The 23,451-nt window shown below is 40.8% G+C and overlaps 1 pseudogene; it reads right to left on the bottom strand.

Moving 5' to 3' along the window:
• Nucleotides 1-1,203: 1,203 nt before the first annotated feature.
• LOC145448093 (ubiquitin-conjugating enzyme E2 D1 pseudogene) lies at nt 1,204-1,742 on the bottom strand (annotated as a pseudogene).
• Between the last annotated feature and the right edge of the window lie 21,709 nt (nt 1,743-23,451).

Genomic DNA, 23,451 nt, shown 5'->3' with positions numbered 1-23,451 from the left:
CCAACACTGGAATCTACACGATCCACGGGCCAGTATTTTGATATGTAGACCTATAGATTCGGGGAGTTCCCGTCCTACTTCAAAATTGGGACATCACCTCGACTGAAACACACGGATCGTCGGTTATGAAGGATGTTTGCACACACGAACATTTTCTGACGATTTCCAATGTGACATATTTCAACTAGAATTTTCAGTTTCTGCCAGCAATTTCAAAATACATCTAGTATCAACTTCATTTATATACGATGCAGCAGAGTCAGAATAAAAGGGACTTATCGGTATATCTGGAATTTTATAATAGCTTCTAAATTCCCTATCATTGTTGACATTTCGTGCAATCTGTACTCTAAATCAACTTACAGAACATTGGATATATCAATTACCGTGTCATTCTCGACCAAAGAGCACCGACATACTGCTAGTCTATACAGCATTATCTTCAAGCTTCTGCAATTGGAAACGTGTCACTAATAAGTGCTTCTGGTATTGATAGCTTTGAACAGACTTCGCAATGACTGTTGCGTATATCGAAACTTATATTTTGTATTGTTCGTATGCCACGCTCATGTGTTACGAAGGATTTGGCGAAATGTAAAGTATTGGTTTGGTATATTTTATTATAAAATTTCAGATGTGTACGCGGAAAATCCATTGCAACAAGCATGTAAAACATAAATGGATATCACATGTATAATTATTGAACGAAAAAAAACATTTTGCTCCACCAAATAATAAGAATTCGACAATTGGAAAATGCCAACACGAGATCACTGTAAACTGCAGATTTGATCAGTATCGAGGAACGAATTGTTGTCGTAAAAAATTTAGCACAAGATGAGAAAAATCTTGCTGGTAATCGACATTTGGAAGTTTATGGCGTGCAATCGAGAGTTTAACTCATGTACGCAGATTGAAATATCAAATATTTTGTTTCGGACGAAAAGCAATTTTGTTTGTGTAAAATTAACTCTTGCATTATTATTTAAACTGTATGAAACTATCAACACATGTATGACCAATAAGTCGCATAATAGCAGATGTATTGTTAAGGCTTGACCTTATAACAAAATAGATTTTTAAAAAATCACTATCATTGCGATTCACAGTGGATTATAGCCTTCAGACGTAACAGGCTATTACAGGAAATTCTTTCCAAACATGCAGTTCAATGTTCAGTAAGAAATACATGAAGTATATACTGAACACCGCTCTTTTTATGGAATCACGTTCAATAAACCGCTGCGGGAGAACCTCTGGCGTACAGCTCCGTCCATTGCTTAGCCCGCTGAGCGTAGAGTTTTGGGTTTTCCACGTACAAATTTGCACTCTCGGCGTCCATAGGATCGTCAGGATTGGGCGACGCTAGCAGAGAACATATCGATAAAAGCACTTTTTCCGTTGTCAGTGCTGGCGACCATTGAGCTTGTAAAATATCCACGCATATTGTACCCCGCCTGCTGACGTTTGGATGGAAGATCTTGGTGTCAAATCGCATTTTCGGTGGTTTGAATGGATATTCGGTGGAATATTCTATAAGAATTCGAAATACCCCTCCTTCAAACGCAGTACCGGGAGGTCCTTCTATCGTCGCCCACCAATGATACAAGTCAGATTCGTCGATCGGTCCTGCTCTAATAGGAAGCTTCCCCGGCTCTTGTAAAAATTTCTTGTACTCAAACTGCAATCTTTTCATGGCCATTTCTCTTAAAATAATGCTGCTTCACCTTGCGTAACAATCCACCACTGACTTAATCGTTCACTTATATACTTACCTACCAGTCCCGATATTCCTCCAGGAAATACCCAGGTAACAACTTCATAGCACGATTTTATTTGGCAGTGTCAATTAACTCGGCGACAACACCGGCGATGAGAGACGTGGGAGATGCGCTCATGCGTATCCATATATATAAACCAGTGTCGAGACTTGAATAGCGTCACTTTTGCTCAAGCCGTTTGGTGGACGGACCTACTGGCGAGGCATTGCGAAACGAATTACTACGAGGTAGTACTAAATGGTTGAGCTGCTTCACTTACCCAGTATTAGGCTTACCATATTTTGGAAATCTAAAAAGAGGACACTTTTTCAGAAATTTCAGACTTGCAAAATCGAGGAAGAATTATCAAAAACCGGTGAATTGTTCCCACTTTGCGATCGGTTGACTAAAAAAAAGGTCAACTTTCCGCTCAGATCTCAAAATACCGTTTTTCTCTCCACATTGCCAGGTGGATGACTAAAAAAAAGGTCATCTTTTCGCTCAGAGCTAAAATCACCGTTTTTCACTTCGAAATACCCGTCAGAGCGTAACTTCTGTGCAAATTTGCGGCATGTCACTCGCCATTTTCTCTAAATCTGACCTAAATTTTCAAAAAAGAGGACAAAATCTCAAAAAAGAGGACAAAAGGGCGTCCTCCGAGGACACTTCCAAAAAAGTCAAAAAAAGAGGACAAATCCTCTTAAAAGAGGACGTATGGTAAGCCTACCCAGTATAGGCCGGCGTTGCAAAATCGGTTGCACCCACCACCTTCGAGTTGCACCAGCACACGCAAATTCTTCTGCAGCTATCATGGCAGTCAAAACTCGTGTGACTTTCAACTTTTTTGACCTACTCTTGACCTACCATGCTACCATAGTTCCGAGAAGGTTTCATTCGACAAGACATTGCAGCATGAATACATTGTACAGGCATCATAACCATATTGCAGAATTAGTTTCGAATATTTTCGGCTAGTTGTTACTTTGTTTCGGACTTTTCTGGATAATTCTGACCAGACGTGACTTTGACTTCAAGTCGAAAGAAAAAAATCGTCAGCTAGACAACCAAAACGGACAGTGTACCCTTTTTATAAGACTAGTAGCACTCTAAAGTTGTTCTGTCAAAGGTCCAAGCAAATATAAACCAGCCAACTCCAGGCTTTCATAAAGGCTACGCCCCAAATGTATCTAGCTCCGCTGCACAATTTGGATTTTTCGGAAAATTTATTCTACTCGGATTTTCTGGATCATGGACAATATTTTTTGGATTTGCATGGATATTTGGATGAGATTGTTCGTATTCGGAAGGATTGCTCCTCGGAGACTTGAGCTGTCTGATAGATTCGGATTCTGAGAAATCACTATATCTGCCCGTCACTGATCATAATACGGTAGTATGTAGTGTACACTGTACAGTGCACCTGACCTGTACAACAACAAAAAAACGATTCGCTGATGCCAATCTTCCTCGAGCATGTTTTAATGCAACGGGTCAACGTCTTCTGAAACTAATCAAGTGCAACGATCTCTTACATGATGGTAGGTAAATTATCGTCTGATAGGGCCTTTAGTATTCTACCCAAACAATCCTCAATAGATAGCGAAGAGCTTTCGAAACGGTTATAATGGGCGAAACGTGAGATAGTGACATTAAATTAACCAAGTAAAGCCAATACTAATAGCTAAGCAGCCACAATATTGAGTGAAGATGAGCATAAACTAGGCTTACTATATGTGCCCTTTTAAGAGGATTTGTCCTATTTTCTTTTAAATAAATTGAAAGTGTCCTCGGAGGACGCCTAACTGTCCTCTTTTTTGGGAATATGTCCTGATTTTCTAGAAAAAGTGTTGGAATGCGATCAAACACTGGACTTCGACGCATCCAATGCCAGAGTTGGCAAGACAATCAATGAAAAAAACGGCGCGACGGGTATTTTGAGGGTAGACATGGGAAAGATGTACCGCTAATATTGGGTAAAAGCGGGTAATTCGAGTGTCGGAGGGATCACTTATTTTTAAGTCAACACAGTACTATTGGTCGACAAATTTTCATAATTACTAGTTTTTCCCGGTACTAGAGCTTTCAGAGCTTTTGAAGAGTGCCCTCTTTTTTCGGACCTCAAAATATGGTTACCCTGCGATAAACCATGTGTTGACCTATTTAAGCGCGTAAGTGAAGTATAATTATGTTGGCGCAAGGGATGGCGATTGGTACAAGGAATTGGACCTCTGATTTTAGTAAGAAGTTCAGTAGATCACGATAATAAGCAATAGTAGATCGAAATAGATCTATCTCCAACTCCAAACAGTGATCACCCGTGACAAATAAAAGCGACATAGTATTTGCTGCTGACCACAAGTCGCTACCAAATGACAAATCAGCCGTGTCAGCATTCTAGCAACCATCGGCGCTTTCTATTTGAACTTCTCAACCTAAACCTAAAGCAAAATATCTAACCCCGCCAAACCCTAACTGACTCACTTTCACGAGACATATGATTCAAAAGCGCATGGTCATTGTGGCGCAAGATCAGCGTAGAAGTGGCAGTTATAACAAGATCGGAACACAAAAGGAGTTTAATCGATACAAGCAATGTCTATAGAATGTATACATGGACTACATAACTAACTCTTCAATCATGTGAGTTCTGTGAATATTGCCGGAAAGTAAATAGCCCTGTGGACCATATCTGAATCCTTTAAAAAACTGTCGATTCGTTATGTCTCTCGTCTGAATTGCAGTTCGCCTTTCCGCATAATAAGCTAAACTGAACGCGCTTTTATGATATGCATGGCGTAGTTTATGACTGGTAATTGAATAGCCAACTCGACCCGAGTCGATCTGTATATTCATCAAGACTCAGATTTCCCATGCCTCAACATTCCCATGTACTGAATTGAGATTTAATCGACAGATATATAAAGTTCCTGATATAATTTTCATGTCTCCTTATTATTGCATCTTAGTCATAAAGCTTTGACACACTACCAAAACAATAACATCAGTCGCTCGCCGGTAAGCGAAAGTGTTGCGAGAATCACCGCGTGACTGCGCATGAATGTCATGCTGGCAATGCATGTAGAAAAGTCGCTCATTTGCATATTAAAAGCAGGGTATTCCTTCCAATTTGTCGAATATTGGATGAATGTCACGTTGTCCACAGAGAAACTTGCACTCGTATATACGTCATCGCATTGACGCATCACCAGAATGACTATTCACAACTAATACGAATGAGAATCTTGCTTGTTCCAAATATAATGATATCAGTTGCTACATCCCCCTCTATATTTACCGAGGGTCAGGAATTATAGAGTATGCATCCAATGAAAGCACCATGCCGTTTTGTTCGGGTTGATTATTAATATTTAATATCATGTAATATTAATTATTAACATCGCACATCGCCTTTATGTTCTTCAGGTATACGTCAACGTTTGAGCCAATAAAATGTGTCGTTTTAGTACGTAAATACTGCAGAAAGTAGGAGAATTTTACTGGTGACTTCATTTTATTAGATTGGGGACGAATGAAGGCTACACATGTAGGCTACGCGGATACACACAGGTTTCAAGTATTAGCGATCGATCCAGGGCATTGTCACACATAGTGTGGGCCCGCAACTGGCACGTTCACTCCGCGATCATGAATGGTACATATTCCAAGTTTGCAATTCACTCTCGCTATTTGTGACGTCGTAGTGAGTGGTATGACTCGAATACTAGACTCCAGTCGAAGATTAATACTTGCCTCGGAATGTATTCAGTCAGGTACCGGATTCTTACCAGCCTTAGTTTTGATCTAACACGGCTTTTTCGTCTTTTCGATTTTCCCGTGGAATAATTGTAATGTCATGTTACGTCTAGGGTTGCATTTAAAACAAAATCAATTTAAAACAAACGTGTTTAAAGCATGACACTTGTTTAAAACATGTTTCTTATTGTTTTTTATCAGCCATAACGTCACGGATATTTAATTGTGACGTCACAGTTGATTGACATTGGCAAATAAAAAATATAAAGTAAATAAATGAGACGACGAATAGGGCTTCCGAATAGGGTTGAGACTTCGGGATCAAATTTGAAATCCCGGGATCGGGATTTCCCATGATTTTCGCTTCCCAATCCCGGGAAATCCCGGGATTAGCAAAGTAGTGAAATACACATACAAGCTACACAAACAACACTTATTCCTTGTAAAATTGACGTAAAAACATGCTACAGTCAATACGATCGAAACTCAGCGATCGAAACCAACCCCGGTAGGGAGCATTTAAATTCATGTACCGCCTGTTTCGTGTAGAAGTTGATTCGTCCAACGGGTTCGAAAAACGTCCATTATTACGTTTCATTACCGTAAGCTCTTCTTCAACACACTTGTGGAATTTTTGCTGTGTTCGATGACAAAGTCCCGAACCCGTTTGTGACATCTTGGCAAGTCATAGCCGCAAGCCTTGAACGCCCGACGAATTCGCTCACTTTCGGCGATTTGATTAATTATTAGCCCGTCCACAGCAGGTAACTGGCTAGGAAGTTCATCGAGGCGAGACTTGCTCGATTTAGAAAAGGAATAGATCTTCATCATCTTCCTTTCCGACTGATATTTCTTTGACATGTCTTATTGAGTCATGCATGATGTAATTACTATCCTGTGTACGGACCTTAAATGGACCTTTGTGCTAGACCCTGAAGCTTTCGAAACGTCTTGACACAAGTTGCATTTGGCTTTTTCTGTAGTTTTCTGTAGCTTCGCCACACATCTGATTTTCTCTTCGCAATGACACCTTCGAAGTTAGCTATTACTCCGACCTGTATTTCACCTCCACAGCATCGGCATTGTAACGCTCCGATACTCCGTTTCACTGCTATAGGATCTGTAGACTACGACGGAAGTAATTGTGTAGTTCATTGTTGTGCAATAGTCAGTTTTAATATCACATAGTTGTGAATTGTTCTGGACAATGAGCCGAGTTTGTAACACTGCTTTATTATCAAAATAAGAGATATATAATATGGCGCTACGTAAACATTGGTACAAATTCCGGGATCGGGATTGCTTCAAATCCCGGGATACCGGGATCGGGGATTGGCCGGGTTCCAACGCTACTTCCAACCACATGTCATAAGACTGAAAAATCTTCAACTCCATCATTATGCAGCATTTTTATGGTCGGCGGTCTCCATCATCAGAACACCCATCTATATCTAGAACAGGGGTGGGCAAACTTTTGAGCTCGCGGGCCGCATTCAACATCTGAATCCATTCGCGGGCCGCACTATTTAAAATAGGGATTATAAACCAAAACGCAATATTGATATTTGATTATATAGCGAGGACGTGGAGATAATAAATGCGCTTATTTAAAACAAGCCAAACATTGCTTTGATGATATCGCACACGTCAGAAACATTTAGTGGCGAGATTTCATAGGCTGGTGGACCTCAATAACCATTTTGTCAAAAGTATAGAGATGAAAGTCGGTTGGCCTGATTCTTAGAACAGGATTGAAATTTAAATCTGTGAGCAGCGATCTGTTCTTAAATTTACTAATTCCACTTTTGGTTCAATTCCAGGACACACAATGCTGTCAGCATCATCACCATGTTGGCTTAATCAAACACTCTTCTACTATATGTGGATAAAATATAAATATCCCAATTCTACGCATACAGACAACGAATCTACATAAGACACGCCCGAAACGTTTTTTATAAGCACATCACTGAAATAATCAAAAATGGAGTGGCCAATCCGAAATGCCCCTCGTGATTCAAATGATGTCAATCTCGTTGCTGCTATCCCGCAGTGATATTAAGTATTTACCTTAGATCAATGGTTCTCAAACTTTTTAAGACACGCCCCCTTATGATGGTGAAATATTTCTCGTCTCCCTTCTCGTCATATCACAAAACGAAACCAGGATGCTAGCACACCTAACGGGCAGTTTGATGGGATGGAACGTTACGACTGTGGATGTGAGATTTTGACATATGTAATTCAGACTAAATACAGAGCAAACTATATGAATTGGATGTAAATCGCGCAGAGCGCGAAAAAAAGTTTAAGTTGAGCTCAGCTTTGCGCCCTCATTCAGATGCTTTCACGCCCCCAAGGGGGGCGCCCCCCCCCCCGATTTGAGAACCACTGTCTTAGAATTATCATGGTGAAATATAATAGGAAAAAGTTAATTAAGTCCCTGCGGCCTGCAATAATTCGATTTTTAGAACGCATTTAATCAATATGTTTAAAAAGTTTCTTTAGACTCTCGCGGGCCGCACAGAACGGTGTTGCGGGCCGCATGCGGCCCTCGGGCCGTAGTTTGCCCACCCCTGATCTAGAATCTAGATGCTATAACTGTTGAACCAACGACGATTTAGAGGGTTCCAGCCACACCACATCAGAAACGTCGACTATATTGGGTGCCAATCGTCCGTACGCTCATACTACATGGTTTTTCGGAAGTATATACACGATTATAGCATAATTAGACAACGTTTGAAAAAAAACACTGTTTAAAACATATTTTAAGCAAAGTGTTTTAAAACACCGCTTGTTTTAAATGCAACTCTAGTCACGTGATGTTGTCGTATTTTGAGAGAATCTATTATAAAAATTCGTGTTAGTGCGAGTGTATATTTTGTAACCCAACGGTGGGTTGGCGAAGGCATTTCAGGTGAGTCACCTATCATTTATAAATGTTACGGGTTTCTATATTCAATATGTCACAAAAGGCTGCTTTTCGTTTTTTATGGAATGCCAGCAAACAAACCCTCGGCCGGGTCAGACCAAAGACCTGGTCAATAAAACTGATATCCTTGGATTTATCGCTTGGTGCTCATCATCTTCAGTATAACATGGAGGGGTGATGCAAGAATTAGAAAGCCTTACAAGGCTATTTCTGCTCCTCATACATGTCAAGCGGCATATACGCACCATGTAAAGTACACTCATTATATGCACAATGCACATGCACAGATCTTATGTATGTATATCATAAGTCGGTGTATATGCCGTAAAATATCAAAGAACAAAAATATATACACCCTCTTAGTCCTATTCTAATTGATATGATAGCAGTTTTATATGTATAAATGGATAAAAAAAACTTTTGGACTCCATACGGTTTTACATGTGGCAGTTGGTCGAAAATGTATGGTGTACCTCAATTTGAGAGTTTATGGATATTTTCGAAATAATCAAGTCAATCAAGCCTAGACTTCATGTGATAATATTCAATACGCAATCTCACATCTCGCATTAATAGAAAATAGCATGTGTTTTGTGTATTGACTCGAGTCAGGATTTTGTAGTGACTTGACTTGACTCGAGTCATTATTTCAAATACGTAAAACGACTCGAATCGAGTCAATTTGTGCATTGACTCGACTTATATTGGATTCATTGTCCATCACTCGAACCAAGCCATAGGATTCGAGACTAGGACGGTCAAGACAGACATTTCATTGTAACTTCTAAGAATAGTAAAGTCACCATATTACTGGTATTTCGCCTATCAGTACTGATACTTGGAAAATAGGGCCAGAAACTTTTAAAACAGAGGAAATTTACAATATTATGAATGCGAGCCGTTCTATATTACTCGGGCAGAGTTGAAAGAGTGGGTTGAACCGGATTGAACTCAAAACTGAACAATGAACACAATTAACTACACTTGGTCTCGGAGTCGAAACACTAAGACCCGGACTCGACTAACTACTCACTGACTTGAACTCGCAATTGACTCGGGGGTGAATTAAAAATGACACAACTTTACTCGAGTCGAAACTATAAAAGCGGCATTGACTCGAGAATATGAACTTTGTGACTTGGTTAAAACCTTGCTGGGCACCGTTTCCTCTACCAATTACTTGTTGTTCATTAGTTTCCTGGGCCGCACAATAAAACTTGCAATAAAAATGGGTCCCGAACTGGGAAAGGTTAGGAAGCACTTTTCTATAGGTTTGCGTCATGCATGGCAAATAGATTACGAAGGTTGCTGTCTGAAAACCGATCGTAAAAATTTGTGGTGACTGTAATGAAAGAGAGCTGCGGATATAGTCAGTGTATGTCACGATGCTTTGAATCTTTGTTCCTCCGTGACATTACCTCGTTGCGGTGATTAATTATGGCGAAGTCGCGAGCGGAACAAACGAAAATTCATCTGACACGTATGTTTTCGAAAAAGCAGTCTTTGACACTTCTACTGTTGTGCAATATCGGGCTTGAAACGATTAATTGATGCAACGCCATTCGAAACAGCATCTCGTCATCGAATATTTAGTTGCTACTCAATAGCGAGTTTTGTCGATTGCTGACTGTACTCGATAGTCACGAAGGTGGGCATCGGGCATAATTTTCATTTCGTTGTCAAATTGACTTGCTGCATCATGATATGTGTTTGACGTACATTCACCGATTGCTAGTGCGTGGATTCGAGATTGTTCAAGTCACCTTATACCCGGAAACAGTGTTCCCGTATATTACGCCAATTTGCATTTTAATTTTCGTTCGGAACCTGAGTCTTTCGTAGAACAAAGCTTTTCTCTAAAAATATCAGAAGATTTGCGACACACCTGATAATCTGAGGCGGCAAACTAAAGTGTCACGGCACACAGTTTGGGAATCACTGGCCTACAATATATAGGCCAGCACCAGCTAGATCAATAATATATTCGCCGCGTACAATACTAAAAAGTCCTCCCGTAGTTCCCCGAGTAATCTGTGAACTTTGGACCTTTGGAGTCGCAACCGACCAGCCGGTGACGTGACGTGACGGGAAAATACGAGAGATCGCTAGCGGCGACTAGAACGCTAGCGGCGACTATAGACCAGTGGTCGGGAACCTATGGCTCGCGAGCCATATATGGCTCTTTTGGGCATAAGATATGGCTCTTTGCGAAATAATTATTTTTGTACTGAATTGATTAATATTGTAGCGACTTGTTGGTAAATTTTCATCATGGTCAAAAGAATTATTGTTGTGGCAGTATAAACATATGTTTGAGAGGTAAAGACAATTCCGCCTTCAGGTTTAGGGGCTCGGACCCACTCTTTTCAAAATCTTCAAATTTAAGCTACTGTCACTGTCACGCCGGCGGCCAATATCACTCGCGAATTTCATTTACCCGACTCGAAATCTTGAATTGTGCGATTCGTTGATTAATCAAAGAGCATAGCTGACATGGCGACGCCCATTTCAAAACGCAGTTTTCTAATACACATTGTCTTCCTGATCTACGGCGCGAAATGAACTGTTCTGGATGTGACATTCACAATTACTAACTCGAATTACAAACAACGCCACAGCTATCCACGTTCTTGATTGGTACGTATAACTCAGTGTAGTACGGCGATAAAATGTATTTGTGTAGGGCAACGTTATGCTACCGCCGAATACTTCGAGAATTGAGAAGTCGATAAGTATTTAGATTTTCGGAATCAGTGTGACAGTGACATTCGATTAATATCAGTTATATTATATTCTAAGCTACTTACGATGAATAGCGTTATCAATGGTGAGGTTTTGCCCGTCTGTGCCTTACCTGTCGTTTCGAGCTTTATTTTTGAACAATAATACCAGTTTTTACAGAGAAAATATGGCGCACACGAGCAATCCCATGTAGTGAGTTCGAATTAGTGCTAATATGACGTCACGGATTTAAAATTGTGACGTAACAGTTGATTGGCATGTATGGCTCTTTGGGAGTGGAGATGGAAAAAATAGGGCCAATATGGCTCTTCGGACAAAAAAGGTTCCCGACCAATGGACTAGACGCATACTGGCATAAGTCTAGCTATTTCCTATTGACACAAGCCTAAAAACATCAATACAGCGAAACGTGGTTGCCGGCTATTACGACTTGACCCCGACCGATTGCGAGTTCGCCGATAATATCAGTTCGATACCACACTTTCGGTATCGGACATTGGAGGTAAAGAAGTATCGGTCATTTTGATGTCGTCACAAGATGGTGGTGGGAATTCAAAAAACTGCAATCCTTGACTGATAGATTGGGAATCTTGCTGTATTTGATATAGCTTACAATTAGAGAGGTAGAGGTAGAGGTAGTTTCGAGCTTACTTGAATTTTGACTGAATATATCGGTGTTATCAGTGAAGGTGTTAGATATAGACTATATTGGTATCGGGCATTGCCCCCAAAATCCATGGTCTGGCTCCAACTACGACATTGGGTCGGTCATAGAATTGCTGCTATCTCCATGACCAAATGGATCGTTCTAAGATTTATTACCGGTAACGCAGATTTTAGATTATAATAGGTAAGTGCGAGCGTAAATCAGTTACACCAGTGGTTCCCAAAGTGGGCGGCGCCAGCGCCCCCTGGAAGCGTTCGCGAGGGTAAAGGTGCGCTGGCAAGAAAATGGGTGGTAGGGGGGCGCTTAGGGCAAATGGGTGTAAGTTTGGAAGGCAACTGCTACGTACAGTGTTGAAACGATTGATTAATAAAGCAGCTTGATTCGCAGTAAAATTGCATAATAAATTCAGGAAGGGCAATTTAGGGTCGTCCGTCGATTTATTAAACTGTACCGGAAAAGTCCGTTGTTACTTGACAATGTAGTTCCTGCTCATCAATGGACCAATGTAGTGGTCTTCAGCATACCCGAACAGCGCGATTCATTGTGTGCTGTGCTGGAATAGAACCCCTCCATGATCCGTGTATTGCGAATCAGTAGATTGATCCGGCCCGGCGGCGATTTGAAGGCTTGAATCCGGCCTGCAGCGTAATTTTGAGTTAGAAAACCTTGTTGTGCACCATGTTGTGGATGACAAGTTGCCACTGAGCTAGGCGTTAAGGCTCCAGCGGTGGGAAGAGAGCATCAAAGCTTTTTTGTGGATAAATTATCTCTTGGTGGGGAGTATAGGGATAAAGGGACATAGGGACATATTCGATACCAAAAAAAAATCCACTCTAACTACGCAACTTGAATCGTTACATCTGAGACGAGACTTGGTTACTCGGATAGTGGTTAACAGCACTCCAGATACGAATTTAATATGATCGTAACGAGAAAAGTTACTGTTAATTGACAGAATGATCTGTGGCGCCTCGAAAAAATACAATTAAATGGTATATTCATATCGAAATGAACTCGAATAATTTCGGATGACACTCATCAGGGATAGTCGTCAGCAAATAGTAGATAATTCAAATGAACATCGTATATCAACAATCGTATCACAATATATGACGTGACCAGCATGAAATGTCGAATGCGAGAGCGTTCAATGTACTCGAAAAGGGTCGTTCACACTTTCATTTGTGTGCCTTGGAGTCGACTTTCATCAAAACACACCAGATTAAGCTGTTTCAACAATGAGAGTTCGTGTACCATCTAGAAAATTTTCCGTGTTCCCGAATTGGCTCTGAATTCGAACCCACAAATGGGGAAATTTGAGTTATTGGTATTCACTTCTATCTTCGTGCATCATGTTAATCGAACTGTTATTACGAAAGTATGATGGTTGTTCAGAGAAAGACATCAGAAGTCATTTTCTGCGTGTCGCAGGCTCAGACAGGTAGATGCACTATACGCCTGCCATCACACCCGCTTTCAAAAAGACTTTTGATTACGTAATAATTGCAGTGAGCAAATATTAATTCACTGCGACGGGTGCGAGACGAAGTTATTGTGCAAATGTACAAGCTACGATTAGTGCCGCGTCGTTTTTCAAACAAGTTTTTACAATTGCTTCGGAACAAAAATTTAGGGAGCCACTGCACTTGAATTTCCCATTGGGTTTATTCCAGATTCCAATTATTCCAGATCAGAAGAAGTAATCATTATTTATGATTTTCATCCGCACTCATCGACACCACGTTTGTCATCTGCACTGCAATTCTTTCATCCACGCTGATGCGCATACCATCACACAGATTGGAAAGCACTGCTATATACATTTTAATAGTGTGTTCATTTTGAATAGTGTGTTCCTATCGGATAGAACTATAATATTTTCGGCTGACACTCATCAGAGGTAATCGTCAAATCACAAAATACGACGCCCCCGGCATGAAATTTCTAATCATCGAGACGAAAAGAGCGCTATTTTCAGATGACACACGAGCTCTTTCTATAGCAGGGGTGTCAAACTCAAGTTGCATTCCGGGCCGGGTTCAGACCTTCAACTGGCTCGCGAGGCGGACAAGTTTGATTATTCCAAAATGATACCACAAAATCTACGCCCGTGTTTTCCGCTTAAATACTCAATTATATATCCAGGGTTCTATTCTATCAACACCTTTCTTCACAAAAAATGGAATTACGACAAAATTACGATGATTGATCGGTTGAATACAGTTACACAAATTGCTAAACAGTAACTTTAACGACGATATACTCCGCATATTGCTGTGAGATGGCTTTGTTTTAGTCGTAATCAGGCGATAATCCTGTTTATGCAATATGAGGAATACACGAAATTTAACTGTAAACACATACGTTCAAATTTGGTTCATTAATATTATATCGTGATCCGTTTTTTTTTCTGGAAGTCGAGGAGATGTTAAGTAATAAGCGTAAATAAAGTGCCACCACAGATATTTTAAACATATTTTGGTGTAACGATTAGGCCTATGTTTTCCATGTCGCCTGCATATAGGACTACCGGTTTCAAGCAGGGGTTTAGGTATATTTTTCCACAAAAGTATGAGTTCAGTGTGTACTTTTTAGTTCTCGGAATTAGGTGTCAACGGCAGGGACTTGCTGCGCATAGTCATTGTAGTGAAGCCGTAACACCACTGTCAGGTTTTTATAATGCCACATTTTCTATCTTGGGTAGGGTTACCATGCGTCCTCTTTTATGAGGTTTTGTCCTGTTTTTGACCTTTTTGAAACTGTCCTCGGATGACGCCCGAATGTCCTCTTTTTTGAGAATTTGTCTTATTTTTTGAAAATTTTGGTTAAATGTATTAAAATTTTTACTGAGATATTGAAAATCAGCGCTCAAGTAACGGTCCGGTGGGTTTTTCGGAACTTGAGCCCGAAAAACGACCTTATATTTTAAGTCAAACAACCAAAAACTCGGGAAAAATTTACCATTTTTCCGAATTTCAATCCAGTATTGGAAGTCTGAAAATTTTGAAAAAGTGTCCTCTTTTCAGATTCCTGAAATATGTTAACCCTAGTCTTGGGGGATTATATAATGAAAGTATTTCGTACTAAACTTCTAAACATTTACCAATAGTTTGCTGGACAACGCAACACTTTCTTAGAGTCGCTTCGCGGGCCAAATGAAATCATCTGGCGGGCCGTATGTTTGACAGCCCTGTTCTATAGGCACAGACTCGATTAACGTATTTTGATAAAAGGTGACCCCAAAGCACACCAATGAAAGTGTGAACGGCCTCTCCAGACCACGCAACATCTGTTGTCTCGATAATTTTCAACGGGAACAGTAATATCCGACTAATGTTAGCCAATCACTATTATTCACAACACTGTAGCGATACCGATTTAGAAAAGTCAGCGTGAGAAAATTGAGTGTTGATGGGGATTACACAGGGGAATAACCAGTTACCAAGACATTGTAATTTGGGTTTTGAATACGCTAACTTGATGATGTTGGCTCGTGATCAGAAATCTGACTGCTAGTAAGACTCATCAGCGCCATGTCCCGGAAATTATTTCACGCTCATATTCATTATCGAGAGATTTTGATTCAGTGGCGTCATCTAGCGGATGATATATTCGAAGAAATGTGGCAGAAGAAATTCGGTGTGCAACTAAACGACGGATGCACCTAACATTTTCTTTTTGACAGTTGCCACAGTCACATCACATGGTCCGGTGTGATTGATTTGCACCCTTTTCTTTGTCTGTCTAAAGGAAATGACTGCAATGTTATAGGCCTAAGAAAAGGTATTGTGTTGGATTACGTAGGTTTTATTTTGACACGGCACTGTTCTTCACATGGCCTTGAAAACGGGAAATTAACACTCTGATGAACAATTCTGTTGAGTAGGACCAATGTTATAGCGCACTGCGTTTGTGGCCTCGGCTCCGGGTTGGTGTTAGCATTTACTTTTCTGTCTTCAATTGTGCTTAATAATATAGGCCTGTATCGGTCTTGAATCACAGTACTGGAAAGTGAGGGAGTAAACAAAAGTTAATAACCGCTGTTTCATAGCAAAATTAGCGAAATAAGTCCAGCCATGTCAACAATTATGTGAGAACGGCATCATAACATCGCATGAGGTCGTTGGATTGTCGGGTGTGCATTGTGCAACCTGTCCTGATGGGTCTGTTAAGAATCAGTTATAATTGCAAGAAATTGGGCAAATATTACATGCATTAAACGGTAGCTGTGGTGCGTTTGCGATCCGAATTTATGCTCCTCGCGACGCATACATGGGATTTGGGTGGGATTCTATGCTTAAAACCACAATTGCGATGAAACTATAAATGTTTGGCGCCAGTTCGTATTATTTTGATATTGACATATTTTTGGTGTTGGCACGCTGCATACAAAACGTTGCCGACGTCTGTTTTGATATAAATCGATATGCTGGGCCGTATCTCGCGCATGCAAAGCGACATTGCACGGGCGTATTGCTTCAACTATATGATGTGGTAAAATCATGAGGAAACCAACTGCTCGAAAATATCCATCATTATTATAGGAACTAGATCAAGCAATATATCAATGTGTCGCCAATATAACATAATGGCAATGGAATTTTATAAACGAATTGGTACGCGTCAATCCAAGCTATATAACTGGAAATCTTTTATTGATAAAAGACCTATCATAACGACTAGTCGACGTTTGTTCAGGGGGGGGGGGGGTTCTGCTCAATCCTGATAATATTCGTAATCGCGTTCGTGTTCGCGACTTGCTCAACCGAACAGAATATTTATATTCGCGATACGCATTGATTGTTTTTTCGTAGTCGTGACTTCTGCTCGTGATGAGTTGGAATTGGGGGAAACGTCACACTTCAGTTCGTAAGTCAATGAGCTGCTTATCTGCAGAAGGAAACCTGGATTGCATGACTACCCAGTACCCATGTAAATTTGTTAACCGCAAATTATGGGCAGTAATATTGCGGTGCAAGCAGACGTCCAGAAAATGTACTAGGAATTTGCGCAATGATTATCGGCTCATGACTTGATATATTAAGGGCTGGTAACGAAGCAAAGATATTTTTGAGACTTGAGTTTCTGGCGCTATACGGAATGCATAATCGTTTTCATCGCCATACCAGCTAGCTGAACAGCTACTACTATTTCAAATGACAAATCATTGTCTGCATGCACCCTGTCGTACAACTCTTTTCCGACATTTCAAAAGCATTCGCGACACACCCGACAATCCACCGCGACACACAGTTCGATAATTGCTTAGTAGACAGCTCACGCGTGTACTAACCTTGACAATAAGCCAACATGTCAAGGCGGTGATGCACGCAAAGGATAAAATTATGAAAGCTCCCTGAACGAAGCGTTCCAAGAGAAACCATAACTTTATGCTGTAGGCGCAGGTCTGCCACACGATGACTTAATGGCTTCATGTTATTTTTCCACTTCTACTTCCGAACACGAATAGACGATTGCATATTTTGCTTCATTCCAAATATGAGATCTCATTTCATGCTGGTGACGTGATATTTTGTAATACGATATTTGATATACAATGTTATTTTCAATTGTCTACTAGTTGATGACGATTATACCTGGCAAGTGTCAGCCGAAAACATTCGGGGTCGTTTCAATAAGAATAAACTATTCAAATCCAAATTCCGTAACTAATTTGTTAGCTCTACATTCCTTCAAATCAAATTGTTCCCGTTTTTGACATCCTCCAGGCGATAATTTTGAAAGAAACAACGGGCAGTCCTCGTGCCCAAATAAGTTTTCCAGAACCAAACAAGTTTCGCGAAATGGCGATCATGTGAACACGAATGGTATTGACTGCTCGCGGCTTCCCGAAGATACTTGTCTATATTCCCGGAGACATTTTTCATCGTGTTCGTAATAAGCCCGTATATGGAATACCGATCACATAAAATGTTCGGCGGTTTTCAGAATACCGAAGATTTTTTTTTTTATGATGAGAGCAAGTAATATTATTCCAGGTGCTCAGGATATATTCGATTAAGTAGTTTCTGTACTGCAATATGAGGATTATTTCGATGATGAGCGAAGGCTACATTTTTTTTGTGCAACTCTTTGCAACATTTTGCAACTTTTTCGATTTTTCATGAAAGTATTTTCGGTTTTGGTGAAATACACGGCCAAATTCGACTGAAACACCGTAAATCAGCACCGAAGTACAGGTATTTCGGGAGCTGAAACGGTAAATTAGCCTTTTTTTTAGTCAACGGAGTAAAATGTGGTCTTTTAGTGCAACTTTCGCAACTTTTGTCAATAATAAATAAATAAATGCAACTTTCCGCGGATTTAAATGCAAGAAAAACTTGCCCTAGTAATTACTATTCCTAGACCAATAAGAGGAAAATGCCAACCAAATTGTTAATTTATTTGCTAAGAGCTTTTCGACTGACTCTCATCAGTAGCGAACGTCAGTGAATGGGTGAATCAAATTCGAAATGTAAGAACTATTTTGACTGTACGACGTAACAATACCAAAAACAAACTACTAGTACACGACGGGCAAGACACGGTAGTAATAGCGGTGCAAAACAAACGTCAACTAGTACATATTCGGTTATAAACAACCGTGAACACAACACGCAACATTAATGAAATATTCCAAGAGACAAAAGACACCAACGTAAATTGCACGAACATAAAATTATTCAATATACTTCCAAAGCTCTATTTGATGGGAGCTTGTAAACTGGCATTCCACACACATCGTGAATATGTGATGCACTGTCGCGATATCCATGCCTGGCACGAAAAAAAGTAACATTTGATATATTTGAATGCAATTTTTATTGCACATGGCATATCATGTCATGTTAATGAGATACAACACAACGCAGGGTGACAAATGCATCATGGCATCGTAAAAGCTTTCGCTTTACAATTCTGCAGCTAGCAGACATTAGACGTGCGACAGTTATAGGTAGAATATTTTGGAATTTAACAAGGATTGATCTGATATCAGAGAATCTGGTCAGTAACACCCAATCCAGGTTTCAGGCATACTCACGATTAGTAGGCTATTGGTCATGTCATTGCCAAAGTTTGATTAACCTTCGGACATTGAAACAGATTAATAACAACATAAATATGAAACTAATGTGTCATAGTAAATAATTGTCCAATCGTCCAACAATCCATTGGTGTTACAGCTGTCCTGCATACCGCATTATTAAGGCCCATTCACACATGCACGGTTTCCGGCCACGATTTTTGCCGTGCGATCTTCCTTCGTACGATTAAAAGGCCGGTTTGCAGTGGAAATGTCCGTTCACACATGCATGATTTGTGCTTAGTAGCTGCCAGATGCGGCTATCCTATGGTCGATTTGTCCGCTTGTTGTACGGAAAGTTGGATTGAACGAATTTTCCGTGGCTGCCGGTCAATGTTCCCTCTAAGCTGCGCACGTGCGCAAATGCGCAGTGCTGAAACGGTCTCTGCGCACAGAAAATCTACGCTGCGCACAAAAAATCAGAAATGATGTTTTTTTTTTATAGTTGTTGCGCACTGTTGTTCAATGGACCACGCAGGCGCGCAGATTCGTGAAAATTAAGATGGAACATTGCCAGGGCCAAATAGTGTTATCACTGAAGTCTGAAACCGAGGCTAACTATTGCGCTTCGTGAAGAAATGAGAGTTCACAATCACCAGCGCCTCACGGAAGATATTTTTTTAGTATGGCCCCGTACACGTGAGCTATACTGATATCATTTTAATAGCGCACTATTTTATGGGAATGGCGAAATAACATGGTTTAACAAAGTTTTCAATAACAATGGGCTAGCTCGAAGTTAATCTGCGACAAACTAACGAATGATAGTCTTCTCCGTGTGGCATGAACATTGCGTAAGATTTACTCAGGACCGTAGCTTTCGCACCCAAGCCCCTCAATTGGAGGGGCCGAGCTCGAAGGGGGTCCAAAATTATTTCGAGAATTAACATAAATCATGGTGTATTTTTTGAAATTTTTCAGGATTTTTTTTTCGCGTTACATGCGTTTTATTATTGTAAGATATCTGATTATTGGGTACCCTTTCCCAACAAAAATTAGACATGATTTATAGAAATGGGCAGTTGGGCGTCGGCCATTACCGCACCATGACGTGCCAAGACATATGAAGTTAAAGGCTATGTAACATGCGAATCCAAGAAGTGCGCCAGAACGATCAGCATCGAGAAAACTTTGGGCGAAAAAGACTGCCCAACTGAGCTCAGTTTGTCTGGGTATTCATGGCACTTGTCGACTACAACGGTCCTTAACACCAGGCAAATCTTCTGCACTTCTGTTTCCGTATCTGCCGACTTGTAGCACGGCCCACTTCTACGCTTTTGTAAGCAGCTAGGCGAGAATTCTGAAGTCGACCTCGGTCGGACTCAATCCCGCAACCCACTGGTGTCGCGCCGTGTATTATACCACTGCGCTATCTCGCCACCGCCAGCTCGCAGTAAAAAGTGCGCTGCTCTGGTTTTAACAGCTTTCCGAGATGGAGGTATTGAATATTCGTCGAATAAGAGCATTTTCGTGTTGTGTTCTGGATTTCCATTGGTTTTAAGATGTATAATATGTGATATGAGAAGATGAAATTATCGGTATGATGTTCATATACACACCAGTGGCAATACCGCTACGGAAATCTGATTTTATTGAACATAAATAGTTATTATTTATTTTTATTTTTAAATTAATGTTATTAGATCAATGTCATTTAGTTATGTTAACGATTTTAGTATGTGTGTCATACCCCGTGAACCCGTATGAAACTGGATTCGGAACGACCGCATGATTGGTCATTAAAATAGCTGATATGTTTTGAATAGATCAATACAAGGTTCTTGCATCGGTTTCAAAAAACGAGGCATTCATCGCGATTTCATAAAGGTTCCATTTCTTCTGCGTTGGTCGACGCCGAACGAGTCAGATGCGTGGAATGCATTCACACGTGACAATGATCTTGTGTCTGGTATTCATTGTGTTTTTCAACTACGATGGTCATTTATACCAGGCCGATAGTCCTTATGTTTGATAAAAACACCTCAAGGATTTTCAACCGAACAATACCCTAGTTCAATGTTACAGGCTATTCGGCATGTAGAAGAGGATATCAACGCCCGCCTACGCAGACGACATAATCGTGACACTGGCGAAAGAGGAAGAGCGCACAAAAGCACTCCGAATAATAGCTGACTTCGGGGAGGCGAGCGGTTTGCACATCAACCTCAAGAAAACCAGGGGCATCAGCTATACGAAAAGAAACGAAAACGCAAAATCAGCACCAGCATCAAATGGCTAGGCGAACTCCTCATGCTGTGCAACGCCGTAGCGCACAACAGGAATGAGGAGCAAAAGCCATGAGTGACGGTGATCAACTAAACAACGGAATTTAATAAAGAATTGGCAACAACACACCTGGACAGGTATGAAAAAGAAGAAATAGTCAGAACTAACATCTTGCTTTTTTCATATACATCGGTTCGAAAAACCACAAGCCAAGCAGAATAAGAAAAAAATTAAAGATCGCAATCGCCGCATTCTTGTTCGGACATGAGAAGAAGGTAAAATACGCGAAACTAATCCAACAGAAAGACCTGGCCGGATTGAGCCTGATAGATATACCGACGATGACCGACCTCGCTTTCGCTAAATCGGCGCTGAAATACGTAGGCTACACCCTACACAATGAGGACAAGACTCCAGACAACCACCGGCCAAGAAGAGTTGAGAACCAGCTGGCACTCAAAAGGTACGCAGAAAATTCATTTAAAAATAATGTACCGCATGCATTCCAGCTGTTGACGCATTGGCGTGAAATCAACAAATCGACGAACGACATCGGAGTAACAGCACCGAACAAAAAGATCAAATGAAATGGTGATCGCAACTTGCGATTCGCAAGCAACAACGCGAGTGAAGTAGCAGGGCCTCAACTGGACAAACATCAACCATCACTTCCCCAAGCATAAACAAGAGGATCTCAACTGGAACATCGCACACAGAATACTACCGACGAACGAGCGACTACAGGCGACATCTGCAACAAAATCCAAAGACTGAGAGATATGTGGACTGTACGACTTGAAGCCCATGAACACACATCCGTGAGTTGCAAAACTTCTACGCCAGTCATGACTTCTCTTCTAGACTCATGCAAGAAATGTAGCCTACAGCACAAACCTAACAAGAAACGACAAAAAGAACAATTATCAACACAGACCCGACAGGGTCTCTATTGGAAGAAAAACTCGTCGCACTTGTCAAGCTGACGTCGATTGCGAATCAGGTCATTCGGACCGAAAGGAATCTCTGCAAACACGAGCAAAGAAACATGACGACAGATTGGTTATACTTCGATCCTGCATCATGAGGTTTACAAGAAGAAGAAGGAGAAGGCAGGAGCCAGTGGCGGCTCGTGACGATATCGGGTGGTGGGGCAAGGGCTGCAAGCGACTTTTTATCAAGATGACGTAACAATGGCGTTTTCCAACGTAAACAAGTAACTTAATGATGGTACGGCAACATGAATTTCCCGGCAACAGTGATTTTAACGTATGTGCCACGAGAGGTCCGCCGGTGAGCTGTGACTTGAAGTGTGGCAACTGCGTAAACGGCGTACGGAACAAAGATTCAACACGGTTCATGTTCGCACTAGACCTGACTAATTATCTGCAGAAATGCATATGACTATAACTCGAGAGATAGCGTAAGCCTAATTGGAAAGGTCAACGAGTTCGGAGAGATACGCAATTGTTATCTCATAGATTGGGCCTGTCATATTGAATTCAAAACATCATTCGGAAAAACTAAGAATGGTAGCCTCGGAAATTCGGTCTCGGTACAGCATAGCAGATTTTGGCCTTGAAACTGGAGACTTTAACACGACACATACGGCTTTATTACTGTCTATATAGTTCTGCTGCGAAATCGTCTTTGGAAAATATATTACCGAACAAATACGTGGATGAAAGCCTTAAACTTAGTACACTGTCAAAATTGATGCGAACAGACCAACACCGAATTTTGCGTAAAATTTACTGAGGAATAGGCTGATCAAGTGATCAGCTGTTAGCCGCCATCGAAAACGAAATAGCTATCGCGCTTGACAGGGGGTTGTAAGCTAATGGCTTGAAGGCCACAATTTCACGGTGAAATTGACATTGGAGAATATAATTTCAAAGTAAATATTTGAATGCAAACTGAGAATGATATCATCATCTCAGTTAACGTTACCGCAGATACACCGGCTTTTGCGTGAAATCGGCAATGCGTCGTAGGCTAAAGTGTCAGATCGGAGCACATCTCTACCATACTCGACCTTGATAACGAAATTACTGCCCTAATCATTGAGTGTCAACCTTGAGACTAGGCACAGCGTTCGATACTAAAATCAAGATATACCGTGCAAAAGATAATGACGGATCTAGGTAAGGAGCAACGTTAAAATCAATAGAGACCAATACCGGCTTTGCGTATAATCTGTTAGCGATAAATGACGAGTCAGCTCTCACTCGAATTAGGAAACGAAATTACCACTAACACAGTTCAGTGACAAACTTAAAACTTGTTA

Source organism: Botryllus schlosseri, chromosome 1 (genome assembly GCF_051294905.1).
Source record: "Botryllus schlosseri isolate E-star chromosome 1, Bs_hap1, whole genome shotgun sequence".
Lineage (NCBI taxonomy): Eukaryota > Metazoa > Chordata > Ascidiacea > Stolidobranchia > Styelidae > Botryllus > Botryllus schlosseri.
The sequence above is the reverse complement of the archived record's forward strand: the minus strand, read 5'-3'. Positions and strand labels throughout refer to the sequence as shown.